We start from the raw sequence: 15,065 nt of genomic DNA, 5'->3' as shown, positions 1-15,065 counted from the left end.
TTTCTCCTACACAGGTGCCAGCCCAGTGTCATCCACTTGCTGCTTCTGCTCAGCATCAAGGTGCCCGTGGCACTTGCCGTGGTTGGAGGGGCAGCCTGGGCGAGGAGCCGGTGCAGGAGCCGTGACCAGGAGATCCTGCAGCTCTTGGAGGCATCCAGCAGCACCAGGGCACGGGGCTGCCCTCCCGTCCCAAATACCTCCGAGCCCCAGGGACGTCCTCCTGCCCCCCTGGCCCCCACCCTGCTGGGGCTGTGCCGCCCCTCACGGCCGCCCCGTGCCGGGAGGTGCTCGGCTCCGGGTGCTCCTGCCCCTGGGAAGCCTCGGGCCCTCCTGGCAGCCCCTGTGCTGCAGAGGGAAGGGTTTGGGGTGCACAGAGCCTGTGCCTGTTGAGCTGCAGCTGCCAAGGGAAGACCATTTTGCAGTAAAGGCTGGGCACCCTGCAGGCCATGTCTGCTTGTCTGTCTGTCTGCCTGCTCCTTCCTTCAGCTGCCAGCACTGCCCGGGATGCCCGTGGCAGCCAAAGCTGCTGCACATAGCTGTGTGGGGACAGGCTGCATTGTGCCTGGGGGGAACATGGGGTCACAGGGGCCGTGCAGGCTCCATCGTGGCCCAGCTGAGCTTCCTCATGGGGAGAGGAGCCCTCAGCCCCAGGAGCCTCAGCCCTGCCACCTCTGCCTGCTCCACCAAACGCCCATCTCCAGTTTAGCAATAGCCAGCCAAGGGTGCCCTTCCACAACTCTGCCCCCTACTCAGCAGCTGCAGGGACTGGGGACACAGGGAGAGGCCTGGAGGGACCTGATCAGAGCATGGGGCTCCTGAGCCACAGAGGGGCTGTGCTGGCAAGAGAAGTGGGTGCTCCTGTCCAGCTGCACTGAGATAAGGGGCTGGGGCTACCCATTTCATTCCCCTGGGAAGGACAGGGTGGCTGTGCAGGAGCACTGCCCACCCTGGAGGATTGTCTGGGCTTCAGGTGGTCCCTGTGCTCTGCTGAGCAACCTCTCCCCCTGGGTGCCCTGCCTGGCCAGAGGGGCTGGGCAGTTTGGCAGTGAGAGGCAGGCTGTGTCCCGGCATGGGGGCCAGACTGGAGGAAGAAAGCAGAGACTCTGGGGGAGGGCACAGGGGACAGAGCCCAGCAAGTAATCTCAGGGACCAGGACAAGCTGAAAGTCTAGGAAACAGGAAATGCCATGGTCTTGCTGGATCTCCAGCAGCAACGGAGGTTGTAAGAGAGGCAAAAGAGGAAGCAAAGCCCCAGAGACACAAGAAAGAGGAGCAGCAGGGCGATCTCGACGAGTCCATGTGGCTCCTGCTGGTGCTGGCCTCGGCACGGCTGCCAGGCAGGGCTGAGTGCACCGCCGGGGCTGGAGCCCCGCGCTGGAGGCACCAGAAGAAGCGGGAGGTGTCCGGGCAGCGGCAGCGCTCCCGCGAGTCCGTGTGTCTGCACAGGCTCCGGGGCAGTGACAGGGCCCGGCACCGTGCAGGGATTCCTGAGGGAAACCCTGCCGGTCTCCTGCACGTACCAGACGGGCCGGGAGATGTTGCCGAAATTCTGGCGCAAAGCGGCTGCACGTACTGGTGGCACCTGTGCCGCTTACATCGTCAGCACCGCGAAACTGCAGCCCGAGGTGCGGAAGGGCCGGTTCTCCATCCTGAACCTCTGCGTGCTCCGGGCATTCCAGGAGACTGCAGAGCGTCTGGCCAAGGAGGATGCGGGCATGCTCCGCTCTCGGATGTGAAAGGGATTTTTCCCTTTACAGGAGAGTGATGATGTGGAGGTTATCATAACTCCCGGTCGGTCCTTGCACGTTTTCCCCCCATGGCAATAGAGAAACCCACGCGGGGGGCCCGGGACCACACTGCGGGAGGAGGTTCCGCCCTCTGCGTGACAGGAACACGGGGCCCGTCTGGCACCTGCTGCATCCATCCTCCCTCCGCGTCTCCAACCCCGACGCTCTCGCCGGACGCTCCGCAGGGGACCGGCAGCACTTTGCGCTACTTCCCAGTGCTGGCCGGGCTGCAGCTGCTGGCGCTGCTGGCCATGAGCGCGGCCGTGCTCTGGGTCAGCGTGCGGGACCGCTAAGTCCCCGCCGGGACCCCACGGCCCCGCCCGCCGCCGCTCGACCCCCGGTTGCCCCGGTCCCGACGGCGCGGACAGGGGGAGGCCGCACCGGGACTGTGCCGGGCCCTTCGTGCTTCCCCCGCCGGCTCCAACAAGCGCTCCCGCGCCCCCCTCCCCTTGTATCCCCGGCGGCCCCCAGTGCCCAGCAGTCCCGGCTTCCCGTTCCCCACCCCAACGCAGTGATCGCGTCGCAGGGGCGGCCCCGGGGGCGGGCCGAGCTCCGCCGAGAGCAGCCGGGAGCGGCCGCACGCTGAGCCCCGGCGTCCCGCAGCGGCCATGCAGCTCCTGCCCCTGCTCGCCTGGGCGCTGCTGCCAGGTAAGGCTGCGCCGGAGCCCCCGACTGCCGGGCCGGCCCCGTCGGGCCGGAGGTGCCGCTGCGGCGCCTGCACTCCCGCGGCTCCGTGTGTCTCCACAGGCTGCGCGGCAGTGACGGGGCCCGGCACCGTGCTGGGATACCTGGGGGGTTCCCTGTCCGTCACCTGCACGTACCGGCCGGGCTGGGTGAAGTTCCCGAAATACTGGTGCATACCAAGTTCAACGATCCTTTATATCTGTGGTAAGGACATCGTCATCACCTCGGAGTCGCAGCCCGAGGTGCGGCAGGGACGGTTCTCCATCCGGGACAACCGCACACATCGGGCATTCACGGTGACCGTGGATGGTTTGACCAAGGAGGACACGGGCACCTTCCGCTGTGGGGTGCGAACGGGAAGATTGTTTCCTGATGAGAGTGCTGAAGTGAAAGTGATCGTGCTCTCAGGTCAGTCCCTGCACGTATCCCCCACCACAACAGCGACAACAGGGTCGGGGGACAGGGGTCAGACTATGGGTTGAGGGGTCACCCCGAGAGTGGAAGATGGAGAGGGACGCCGTGCCCATCTGGCACTCCCTGCATCCATCCCTCCTTCCCATCTGCCACCCCGCCGCTCCAGCCAGACGAACCACACACAACTGTTGTTCATTTTGACTGTGGAGGGTCTGGCCGAGGAGGACAAGGGCACCTTCTAGAGCGGGATGTGAATGGGAATGTACCTGCTTGATGAGAGTGCTGCTGTGAAAGGGATCGCGTTCTTGTGTCAGACTCTGCACGTTCCCCCCACAGCAGCACCAGTGACCCCCACGTCGCGGGACTGGGGACAGACTGCGGGAGAAGGTTTCCCCGTGACAGGAACACGGGGCCCGTCTGGCACCTGCTGCATCCATCCTCCCTCCGCGTCTGCAACCCCGACGCTCTCGCCGGACACTCCGCCGGGGATCCGCGGCACCTTCCGCTACTTCCCGGTGCTGGCCGGGCTGCAGCTGCTGGCGCTGCTGACCATGAGTGCAGCCGTGCTCTGGGTCAGCGTGCGGGACCGCTAAGTCCCCGCCGGGACCCCACGGCCCCGCCCGGCGCCGCTCGACACCCGGACTGGCAGTGGCCGCGGCACCGGGACTGTGCCGGGCCCTTCCTGCTTCCCCCGCCGGCTCCAGGAAAGGCTTCCTGACCGCGCTCGTTATCCCCGCTTCGTATCCTCGGCGGCCCCCAGTTCCCAGCAGTCCCGGGTTTGATGGCGGTGCTGCTCTGAAGATGATGGCGTTGTCAGGTCACCACTTGTGAACCCGCCGCGTCCAGCCCGGCTGTGCCCTGTACCAAGTGCTGGGAGCGCAGGCTGCAGTAGGCCAGCCTGGGCGAGGAGCCGGTGCAGGAGCCGCGACCAGGAGATCCTGCAGCTCTTGGAGGCACCCAGCAGCACCAGGGCACGGGGCTGCCCTCCTGTCCCAAACACCTCCGAGCCCCAGGGACGCCCTCCTGCCCCCCTTGCCCCCACCCTGCTGGGGCTGTGCCGCCCCTCACGGCCGCCCCGTGCCGGGAGGTGCTCGGCTCCGGGTGCTCCTGCCCCTGGGAAGCCTCGGGCCCTCCTGGCAGCCCCTGCGCTGCAGACGGAAGGATTTGGGGTGCACAGAGCCTGTGCCTGTTGAGCTGCAGCTGCCAAGGGAAGACCATTTTGCAGTAAAGGCTGGGTACCCTGCAGGCCTTGTCTGCTTGTCTGTCTGTCTGTCTGTCTGTCTGCCTGCTCCTTCCTTCAGCTGCCAGCACTGCCCGGGATGCCCGTGGCAGCCAAAGCTGCTGCACATAGCTGTGTGGGGACAGGCTGCATTGTGCCTGGGGGGGAACATGGGGTCACAGGGGCCGTGCAGGCTCCATCGTGGCCCAGCTGAGCTTCCTCATGGGGAGAGGAGCCCTCAGCCCCAGGAGCCTCAGCCCTGCCACCTCTGCCTGCTCCACCAAACGCCCATCTCCAGTTTAGCAATAGCCAGCCAAGGGTGCCTTTCCACAACTCTGCCCCCTACTCAGCAGCTGCAAGGACTGGGGACACAGGGAGAGGCCTGGAGGGACCTGATCAGAGCATGGGGCTCCTGAGCCACAGAGGGGCTGTGCTGGCAAGAGAAGTGGGTGCTCCTGTCCAGCTGCACTGTGATAAGGGGCTGGGGTTACTCATTTCATTTCCCTGGGAAGGACAGGGTGGCTGTGCAGGAGCACTGCCCACCCTGGAGGATTGTCTGGGCTTCAGGTGGTCCCTGTGCTGTGCTGAGCTACCTCTCCCTCTGGGTGCCCTGCCTGGCCAGAGGGGCTGGGCAGTGTGGCAGTGAGAGGCAGGCTGTGTCCCGGCATGGGGGCCAGACTGGAGGAAGAAAGCAGAGACTCTGGGGGAGGGCACAGAGGACAGAGCCCAGCAAGTAATGTCAGGGACCAGGACAAGCTGAAACTCTAGGAAACAGGAAATGCCATGGTCTTGCTGGATCTCCAGCAGCAACGGAGGAGGTAAGAGAGGCAAAAGAGGAAGCAAAGCCCCAGAGACACAAGGAAGGGGAGCAGCAGAGCTGCCTCCACTTGTCCATGTGGCTCCTGCTGGTGCTGGCCTCGGCACGGCTGCCAGGCAGGGCTGAGTGCACCGCCGAGGCTGGAGCCCCGCGCTGGAGGCACCAGAAGAAGCGGGAGGTGTCCGGGCAGCGGCAGCGCTCCCGCGAGTCCGTGTGTCTGCACAGGCTCCGGGGCAGTGACAGGGCCCAGCACCGTGCAGGGATTCCTGAGGGAAACCCTGCCGGTCACCTGCACCTACCGGGCGGGCCGGGAGATGTTGCCGAAATTCTGGTGCAAAGCGACTGCACGTACTGGTGTCACCTGTGCCGATTACATCGTCAGCACCGCGAAACTGCAGCCCGAGGTGCGGCAGGGCCGGTTCTCCATCCTGAACCGCTGCGTGCTCCGGGCATTCTGGGTGACTGCGGAGCGTCTGGCCAAGGAGGATGCGGGCACGCTCCGCTGTGGGATGTGAAAGGGATTTTTACCTTTACAGGAGAGTGATGATGTGGAGGTTATCATAACTCCCGGTCGGTCCTTGCACGTTTTCCCTCCATGGCAACAGGGAACCCCACGCGGGGGGCCCGGGACCACACTGCGGGAGGAGGTTTCACCCTCTGCGTGACAGGAACACGGGGCCCGTCTGGCACCTGCTGCATCCATCCTCCCTCCGCGTCTGCAACCCCGACCTTCTCGCCGGACGCTCCGCAGGGGACCGGCAGCACTTTGCGCTACTTCCCGGTGCTGGCCGGGCTGCAGCTGCTGGCGCTGCTGGCCATGAGCGCGGCCGTGCTCTGGGTCAGCGTGCGGGACCGCTAAGCCCCCGCCAGGACCCCACGGCCCCGCCCGGCGCCGCTCGACCCCCGGCTGCCCCGGTCCCGACGGCGCGGGCAGGGGGAGGCCGCACCGGGACCCTGCCGGGCCCTTCGTGCTTCCCCCGCCGGCTCCAACAAGCGCTCCCGCGCCCCCCTCCCCTCGCATCCCCGGCGGCCCCCAGTGCCAGCAGTCCCGGGTTCCCGTTCCCCACCCCAACGCGGTGATCGCGTCGCAGGGGCGGCCCCGGGGGCGGGCCGAGCTCCGCCGAGAGCAGCCGGGAGCGGCCGCACGCTGAGCCCCGGCGTCCCGCAGCGGCCATGCAGCTCCTGCCCCTGCTCGCCTGGGCGCTGCTGCCAGGTAAGGCTGCGCCGGAGCCCCCGACTGCCGGGCCGGCCCCGTCGGGCCGGAGGTGCCGCTGCGGCGCCTGCACTCCCGCGGCTCCGTGTGTCTCCACAGGCTGCACGGCAGTGACGGGGCCCGGCACCGTGCTGGGATACCTGGGGGGTTCCCTGTCCGTCACCTGCATGTACCGGCCGGGCTGGGTAAAGTTCCCGAAATACTGGTGCATACCAAGTTCAAGGATCATTTATACCTGTGGTAAGGAAATCGTCGTCACCTCGGAGTCGCAGCCCGAGGTACGGCAGGGCCGGTTTTCCATCCGGGACAACCGCACACACCGGACATTCACGGTGACCGTGGATGGTCTCACCAAGGAGGACGCGGGCACCTTCCGCTGTGGGGTGCGAACGGGAAGATTGTTTCCTGATGAGAGTGCTGAAGTGAAAGTGATCGTGCTCTCAGGTCAGTCCCTGCACGTATCCCCCACCGCAACAGTGACAACAGGGTTGGGGGACTGGGGTCAGACTATGGGTTGAGGGGTCACCCCGAGAGTGGAAGATGGAGAGGGACGCCGTGCCCATCTGGCACTCCCTGCATCCATCCCTCCTTCCCATCTGCCACCCCGCCGCTCCAGCCGGACGAACCACACACAACTGTTGTTCATTGTGACTGTGGAGGGTCTGGCCGAGGAGGACAAGGGCACCTTCTGCCTCGGGGTGTGAATGGGAATGTACCTGCTTGATGAGAGTGCTGCTGTGAAGGAGATCGCGTTCTTGTGTCAGACTCTGCACGTTCCCCCCACAGCAGCAACAGTGACCCCCACGTTGCAGGACTGGGGACAGACTGCGGGAGAAGGTTTCCCCGTGACAAGAACACCTGGACCGTCTGGTACCTGCTGCATCCATCCTCCCTCCGCGTCTCCAACCCCGACGCTCTCGCCGGACGCTCCGCGGGGGGCCCGCGACACCTTCCGCTACTTCCCAGTGCTGGCCGGGCTGCAGCTGCTGGCGCTGCTGGCCATGAGCGCGGCCGTGCTCTGGGTCAGCGTGCGGGACCGCTAAGTGCCCGCCGGGACCCCACGGCCCCGCCCGGCGCCGCTCGACACCCGGGCTGGCAGTGGCCGCGGTACCGGGAGCCTGCCGGGCCCTTCCTGCTTCCCCCGCCGGCTCCAAGAAAGGCTTCCTGACCGCGCTCGTTATCCCCGCTTCGTATCCTCGGCGGCGGAGTGTGCCCAGCAGTCCCGGTTTGATGGCAGTGCTGCTCTGAAGATGATGGCGTTGTCAGGTCACCACTTGTGAACCCGCCGCATCCAGCCCGGCTGTGCCCTGTACCAAGTGCTGGGAGCGCAGGCTGCACTAGGCCAGCCTGGGTGAGGAGCCGGTGCAGGAGCCGCGACCAGGAGATCCTGCAGCTCTTGGAGGCACCCAGCAGCACCAGGGCACGGGGCTGCCCTCCTGTCCCAAACACCTCCGAGCCCCAGGGACGCCCTCCTGCCCCCCTGGCCCCCACCCTGCTGGGGCTGTGCCGCCCCTCACGGCCGCCCCGTGCCGGGAGGTGCTCGGCTCCGGGTGCTCCTGCCCCTGGGAAGCCTCGGGCCCTCCTGGCAGCCCCTGTGCTGCAGAGGGAAGGGTTTGGGGTGCACAGAGCCTGTGCCTGTTGAGCTGCAGCTGCCAAGGGAAGACCATTTTGCAATAAAGGCTGGGTATCCTGCAGGCCATGTCTGCTTGTCTGTCTGTCTGTCTCCTGCTGCTTCCTTCAGCTGCCAGCACTGCCCGGGATGCCCGTGGCAGCCAAAGCTGCTGCACATAGCTGTGTGGGGACAGGCTGCACTGTGCCTGGGGGGAACATGGGGTCACAGGGGCCGTGCAGGCACCATCGTGCCCAGCTGAGCTTCCTCATGGGGAGAGGAGCCCTCAGCCCCAGGAGCCTCAGCCCTGCCACCTCTGCCTGCTCCACCAAACGCCCATCTCCAGTTTAGCAATAGCCAGCCAAGGGTGTCCTTCCACAACTCTGCCCCCCACTCAGCAGCTGCAGGGACTGGGGACACAGGGGGAGGCCTGGAGGGACCTGATCAGAGCATGGGGCTCCTGAGCCACAGAGGGGCTGTGCTGGCAAGAGAAGTGGGTGCTCCTGTCCAGCTGCACTGTGATAAGGGGCTGGGGTTACTCATTTCATTTCCCTGGGAAGGACAGGGTGGCTGTGCAGGAGCACTGCCCACCCTGGAGGATTGTCTGGGCTTCAGGTGGTCCCTGTGCTGTGCTGAGCTACCTCTCCCCCTGGGTGCCCTGCCCGGCCAGAGGGCCTGGGCAGTGTGGCAGTGAGAGGCAGGCTGTGTCCCGGCATGGGGACCAGGCTGGAGGAAGAAAGCAGAGACTCTGGGGGAGGGCACAGGGGACAGAGCCCAGCAAGTAATGTCAGGGACCAGGACAAGGTGAAACTCTAGGAAACAGGAAATGCCATGGTCTTGCTGGATCTCCAGCAGCAACGGAGGAGGTAGGAGAGGCAAAAGAGGAAGCAAAGCCCCAGAGACACAAGGAAGAGGATCAGCAGGGCTGCCTCAACGTGTCCATGTGGCTCCTGCTGGTGCTGGCCTCGGCACGGCTGCCAGGCAGGGCTGAGTACACCGCCGGGGCTGGAGGCCCGCGCTGGAGGCACCAAAGCGACCACACGTACTGGTGTCACCTGTGCCGCTTACATCGTCAGCACCGCGAAACTGCAGCCCGAGGTGCGGCAGGGCCGGTTCTCCATCCTGAACCTCTGCGTGCTCCGGGCATTCCGGGAGACTGTGGAGCGTCTGGCCAAGGAGGATGCGGGCACACTCCGCTGTGGGATGTGAAAGGGATTTTTCCCTTTACAGGGGAGTGCTGATGTGGAGGTTATCATAACCCCCGGTCGGTCCTTGCACGTTTTCCTCACAGCAACAGTCACCCACATATTGGGGGCCCAGGACCACACTGCGGGAGGAGGTTCCGCCCTCTGCGTGACAGGAACACGGGGCCCGTCTGGCACCTGCTGCATCCATCCTCCCTCCGCGTCTGCAACCCCGACGCTCTCGCCGGACGCTCCGCTGGGGACCGGCAGCACTTTGCGCTACTTCCCGGTGCTGGCCGGGCTGCAGCTGCTGGCGCTGCTGGCCATGAGCGCGGCCGTGCTCTGGGTCAGCGTGCGGGGCCGCTAAGTCCCCGCCGGGACCCCACGGCCCCGCCCGGCGCCGCTCGACCCCCGGCTGCCCCGGTCCCGACGGCGCGGGCAGGGAGAGGCCGCACCGGGACCCTGCCGGGCCCTTCGTGCTTCCCCCGCCGGCTCCAACAAGCGCTCCCGCGCCCCCCTCCCCTCGCATCCCCGGCGGCCCCCAGTGCCCAGCAGTCCCGGGTTCCCCTTCTCCACCCCAACGCGGTGATCGCGTCGCAGGGGCGGCCCCGGGGGCGGGCCGAACTCCGCCGAGAGCAGCCGGGAGCGGCCGCACGCTGAGCCCCGGCGTCCCGCAGCGGCCATGCAGCTCCTGCCCCTGCTCGCCTGGGCGCTGCTGCCAGGTAAGGCTGCGCCGGAGCCCCCGACTGCCGGGCCGGCCCCGTCGGGCCGGAGGTGCCGCTGCGGCGCCTGCACTCCCGCGGCTCCGTGTGTCTCCACAGGCTGCGCGGCAGTGACGGGGCCCGGCACCGTGCTGGGATACCTGGGGGGTTCCCTGTCCGTCACCTGCACGTACCGGCCGGGCCGGGAGATGCTCCCGAAATTCTGGTGCATACCAAGTTCAACGATTTATACCTGTGGTAAGGACATCGTCATCACCTCGGAGCCGCAGCCCGAGGTGCAGCATGGCCGGTTCTCCGTCCGGGACAATCGCACACACCGGACATTCATGGTGACCGTGGATGGTTTGACCAAGGAGGACGCGGGCACCTTCCGCTGTGGGGTGCGAACGGGAAGATTGTTTGCTGATGAGAGTGCTGAAGTGAACGTGATCGTGCTCTCAGGTCAGTCCCTGCACGTATCCCCCACCGCAACAGTGACAACAGGGTTGGGGGACTGGGGTCAGACTAAGGGTGGAGGGGTCACCCCGAGAGTGGAAGATGGAGAGGGACGCCGTGCCCATCTGGCACTCCCTGCATCCATCCCTCCTTCCCATCTGCCACCCCGCCGCTCCAGCCGGACGAAACACACACAGCTGTTGTTCATTGTTACTGTGGAGGGTCTGGCCGAGGAGGACAAGGGCACCTTCTAGAGCGGGATGTGAATGGGAATGTACCTGCTTGATGAGAGTGCTGCTGTGAAAGGGATCGCGTTCTTGTGTCAGACTCTGCACGTTCCCCCCACAGCAGCACCAGTGACCCCCACGTCGCGGGACTGGGGACAGACTGCGGGAGAAGGTTTCCCCGTGACAGGAACACGGGGCCCGTCTGGCACCTGCTGCATCCATCCTCCCTCCGCGTCTGCAACCCCGACGCTCTCGCCGGACACTCCGCAGGGGACCGGCAGCACTTTGCGCTACTTCCCAGTGCTGGCCGGGCTGCAGCTGCTGGCGCTGCTGGCCATGAGCGCGGCCGTGCTCTGGGTCAGCGTGCGGAACCGCTAAGTCCCCGCCGGGACCCCACGGCCCCGCCCGGCGCCGCTCGACACCCGGACTGGCAGTGGCCGCGGCACCAGCAGCCTGCCGGACCCTTCGTGCTTCCCCCGCCGGCTCCAAGAAAGGCTTCCTGACCGCTCTCGTTATCCCTGCCTCGTATCCCCGGCGGCCCCCAGTGCCAGCAGTCCCGGGTTCCCGTTCCCCACCCCAACGCAGTGATCGCGTCGCAGGGGCGGCCCCGGGGGCGGGCCGAGCTCCGCCGAGAGCAGCCGGGAGCGGCCGCACGCTGAGCCCCGGCGTCCCGCAGCGGCCATGCAGCTCCTGCCCCTGCTCGCCTGGGCGCTGCTGCCAGGTAAGGCTGCGCCGGAGCCCCCGACTGCCGGGCCGGCCCCGTCGGGCCGGAGGTGCCGCTGCGGCGCCTGCACTCCCGCGGCTCCGTGTGTCTCCACAGGCTGCGCGGCAGTGACGGGGCCCGGCACCGTGCGGGGATACCTGGGGGGTTCCCTGTCCGTCACCTGCACGTACCGGCCGGGCTGGGTGAAGTACCCGAAATACTGGTGCATACCAAGTTCAACGATTTATACCTGTGGTAAGGACATCGTCATCACCTCGGAGTCGCAGCCCGAGGTGCGGCAGGGCCGGTTTTCCATCCGGGACAATCGCACACACCGGGCATTCACGGTGACCGTGGATGGTTTGACCAAGGAGGACGCCGGCACCTTCCGCTGTGGGGTGAGAGCGGGAAGATTGTTTCCTGATGAGAGTGCTGAAGTGAAAGTGATCGTGCTCTCAGGTCAGTTCTTGTGGGCTCCTGGTCCCCCTGATCAGCATCGATGTGTCCCCCTTCCTGCTGCTTGGAGCAGGGGCTGCAATGTAGGCAGCTTGCAGCTGATGGGTGCCCATGCTGGTTTGAAAGCTGCACAGTGTGACACCAGAATGTGGGACATGCCACCACCACTCATTTTCTCTTCTTTGTTCTACCCAGTGCCCCTTCTTTGTTTCCCCACCCAGTTTAGCCATCTCCATTACTGAGGTGTACTGTGCTCTCTGTGCCCATTTTTCTTCCTCATTAGCTCTTTCTGGCCTTTTCTGTGCCCTCCTTGCCTTCCTGTATAACAGTGGTGTTCCTCAATGCCCCGTGCTGCTCCATTTCCCAGCTGGGAAAGGCAGCACCTCTGGGCACCAGGCCCTGGGCTTGGGGAACATCCCTCTCCATTGCCTTGCTAGGGATCAGCCTGCACAGCAGGACAATATATATGTGCTGTTGCTGTGTAAGTACTAAACTGGGCATGGGATGCCCAGACCCCTTTCTGCAGGGTAAATCTGTTTTGTGCATGTTCTGGGGGGAAACTGAGACTGTGGAAAGCCATGTGGTCAGAGGAAGGGTCTTACAGCACTCTGACCTCAAGATGTGTCCTTTGGATGTGGCAGAGGGAACCCAGCTTCTCTTTCTGTGGCAGCACGTATGTCACTTCTGACTCACTGCAAAACCCACAGCATTTTTCTCCACAGAGATCAACCATGCCTCTCCTCTTTTTGTTACAGCTTCTTCCACCCATCCATCATCGACCTACGTGACCACCACGTCCTCTGATCTCATTCTCTCTGTAACAGGCCATACACAGACAATTTCCCAGGGGGAAATTTTGCAATCAACATCAAATCCCTCCACCCCTCAACTGTGAGTAGCAGCTCTGCCTACAGCAGCCAGTTTCCTCCATGAGCTCTCTGGTGCAGCTGGAGCCCTGCAACCATCAGACTCTTCACCCCTCCCTTAAGGCTCCAGACCTCCTGTTTTTGCCTTGAGACCACTACACATGGAAAAATTCTTCTCTGTGAGGGTGGTGAGGTCCTGGCACAGGTTGCCCAGAGACATTGTGGATGCCCCAACCCAGGAAGTGTTCGAGGCCAGGCTAGATGGGGCTCAGAGCAACCTGGTCTAGTGGAAGGTATCTCTTCCTGCGGCAGTGGGCTGGATCTGGATAATCTTTAAGGCCCCTTCAGACCCAAATCATTCTCTAATTCTATGATGGTAATTGCAGTGCCTCTAGTCACATGGGAGAAGTGGTTTCTGCCTGCAATACCGACCCCATTTCCTTCCCCAAAACTCAGTGAGACTGTGGGAAGCCAAGTGCTGCCCAGTGTCCTGTTCTTTGTAGTTACACACAGCCTGGTAGAGATAGCTGAAAAAGCATGAAAGCAGAGTGTTAGGTCTTGCCCCTTCTCTCCTGCCAGTGGGAGGTGATGCCAGCAGCAGACAAAGCTGAGACTCCCCTTGCCCATTACAAACAAGGTTAAAACAGAGTGAAGTTAAACCAGAGCAAATGCAGGAACCCATCCTTAAATCACTGAAGTCACTGTGACTCTCAGACCCAAGCATCCTTTTGCTCCTGCACTTTTGGTTTGTTCTGCTCCATGCCCAGCTGGCAGCCTGACCATCCCATGCCTGCTGTGATGGGCAAGCTCTGCCACTCTACTGCCACAGCTGCTTCCAATGTCACCCACAGCTGCTTCCTGCAACCCTGCTCCATGCTGGTTCGTCCTGAGAAGCATGACAACATAAATTGTATTCTTCATTCTTTTTTCTTGCAGCCTGAATGTGGTTGAGCACATCCTCACTCCAGCCATCATTGTGGTCGTTTTTTTGCTTGCAATGGCTGCTGGTGTTCTAGTAATACTCTCCAGGAAGAAGAAGGGTGAGTGAAATTGTCAGTACCACGCACATCCTGTTTCTGTAACAGAGCCTGCTCTGCTTCCCTTATTTTTCTCTGTTTCTTTTTCCTCCCCCATTCCCTTCCTGATCCATCCAGTTCCTCAGTCCATCATTCAGACCTCCACCAAGGAGGTCTCCTTCCTTCAGGGGAGCAGTGGGTCCATCCCATGGGTGTTGTCCCTGGGAGCGGGGAACTACAGCCCTTGGGGTGGGTGCTGCTGGGCACAGAACCTGCTTGAGTTTGTCTGGGCACCATCACTTGCATGGGCCAGGCTTACACTAGGCTTGATGCAAAGTTTAAGGCCAGTGTGAAGGATGGGATGGGACAGGAGAGGACATTTCCAGCTGGCAGGTGGGGTCTGGCTTTCTTTGAAGAACTGCTCCAGTTTGGATGGCTCATGGCTTGTCAGGTTCCTGTCCTGCTTTATGGCAAGATTTGCAGTGGCTGTGCAGTTTCTCAATATGTTTCTTTTCCTCTGTTTTCACTCATGTCCAGCCACATCCATGTTTCATCCAGCCTGTTCCAGAGCAGCCATAGAGATGGACAGGACTTGCAGCATGTCACCTACAGTAAGGAAAACCTCATGAATTCTTGGGACTCTGTGCCCCAAGTTCACATGAAGAGGGGAAACATTGCACCCTGAGCTGCCAGAGCTGCTGCTTTCAGCCAGGTTTATGGCACTGTAGGCTGGGAGGGATCCTTTGGGCTCTGCTTGCCAACAGAAAGACACAACCAGGGACTTTCTGTGACTATCACAGAGTATTCCTGGGAAAGGAATTTAGGATTGATCTGAGAGGTTTCTCTCCAAGCCTCTCCAAGCATGGGAGCTACTTCCCTGGGTGAAACAGCCTTGGGAACCTGCAGGAAATCACACCTGAAGTGCTGCAGGGTAGCTGCTCCTTGCTTACTGCTTGGAAAGTATTTTCTGATTTTTTGCTGCCAGCTCTTGAGGAGGGGCTGGTGTCACAAGAATTCCCCTGGGGAATGTTGAGTCAGCCCTTGCTTCAATTTTTATTTCCACCCAGTGTCCTTGCAGCCATCTCAGCACCCATCAGGACAGGCAGCAGGGTGGGAGATATTCCCACCCCTGTGGATGCAGGCAGGGAGTGGCAGCAGGGTAAGAGCTCATCCTTCTCCACCAGGGAGCAGAAACCTTGAACTATGCAGACATTAACCACGGCCCGGGCACGGCTGAGAGCCAGTTCAGCAGTGCTGAGGCTTGCCACCGCCTGGAAACGCTCCCAGTGGAGTACATCGAGGTCAGACAGAGTGTTCAGGTAGGAGAATGCCAAGCACTGCCAAGCTGGAGGCGGTGGGAGGAAAGCTGGAGTGGGTGGGTGAGGTGACAGAATGAGCAGCAGGATGGGCTGGGTGGGGAAGGAGAGGGTTGCAAAGGGAAATGCCAAAGCCTGGTCCAAGTGACCCTGGCTAACGTGGGTTCCCTCTCTGGTCCCTGTGGCTGCTCCCGGGTGCTTAAAACATCACAGAGAGGTTCCAGCAGACAGTGTTTGCCTGGTGCAGCCCCACGAAGGATGTTTTTGTTTGTCTCCCTCCTTTCCCAGCTTTTGGAAGAGGAAAGAGGGGCGTTATATGCCAGAGTGCAGAAGCCCATGTCACAGCAGGAGCAGATCTACGCCAACATGCCATCAGCTCCACGGCCCAGCGAAGAGCT

The sequence above is a fragment of the Fringilla coelebs genome (assembly GCF_963513975.1).
Source record: "Fringilla coelebs genome assembly, chromosome: 19".
NCBI lineage: Eukaryota > Metazoa > Chordata > Aves > Passeriformes > Fringillidae > Fringilla > Fringilla coelebs.
This window is presented reverse-complemented; position numbering follows the sequence as displayed.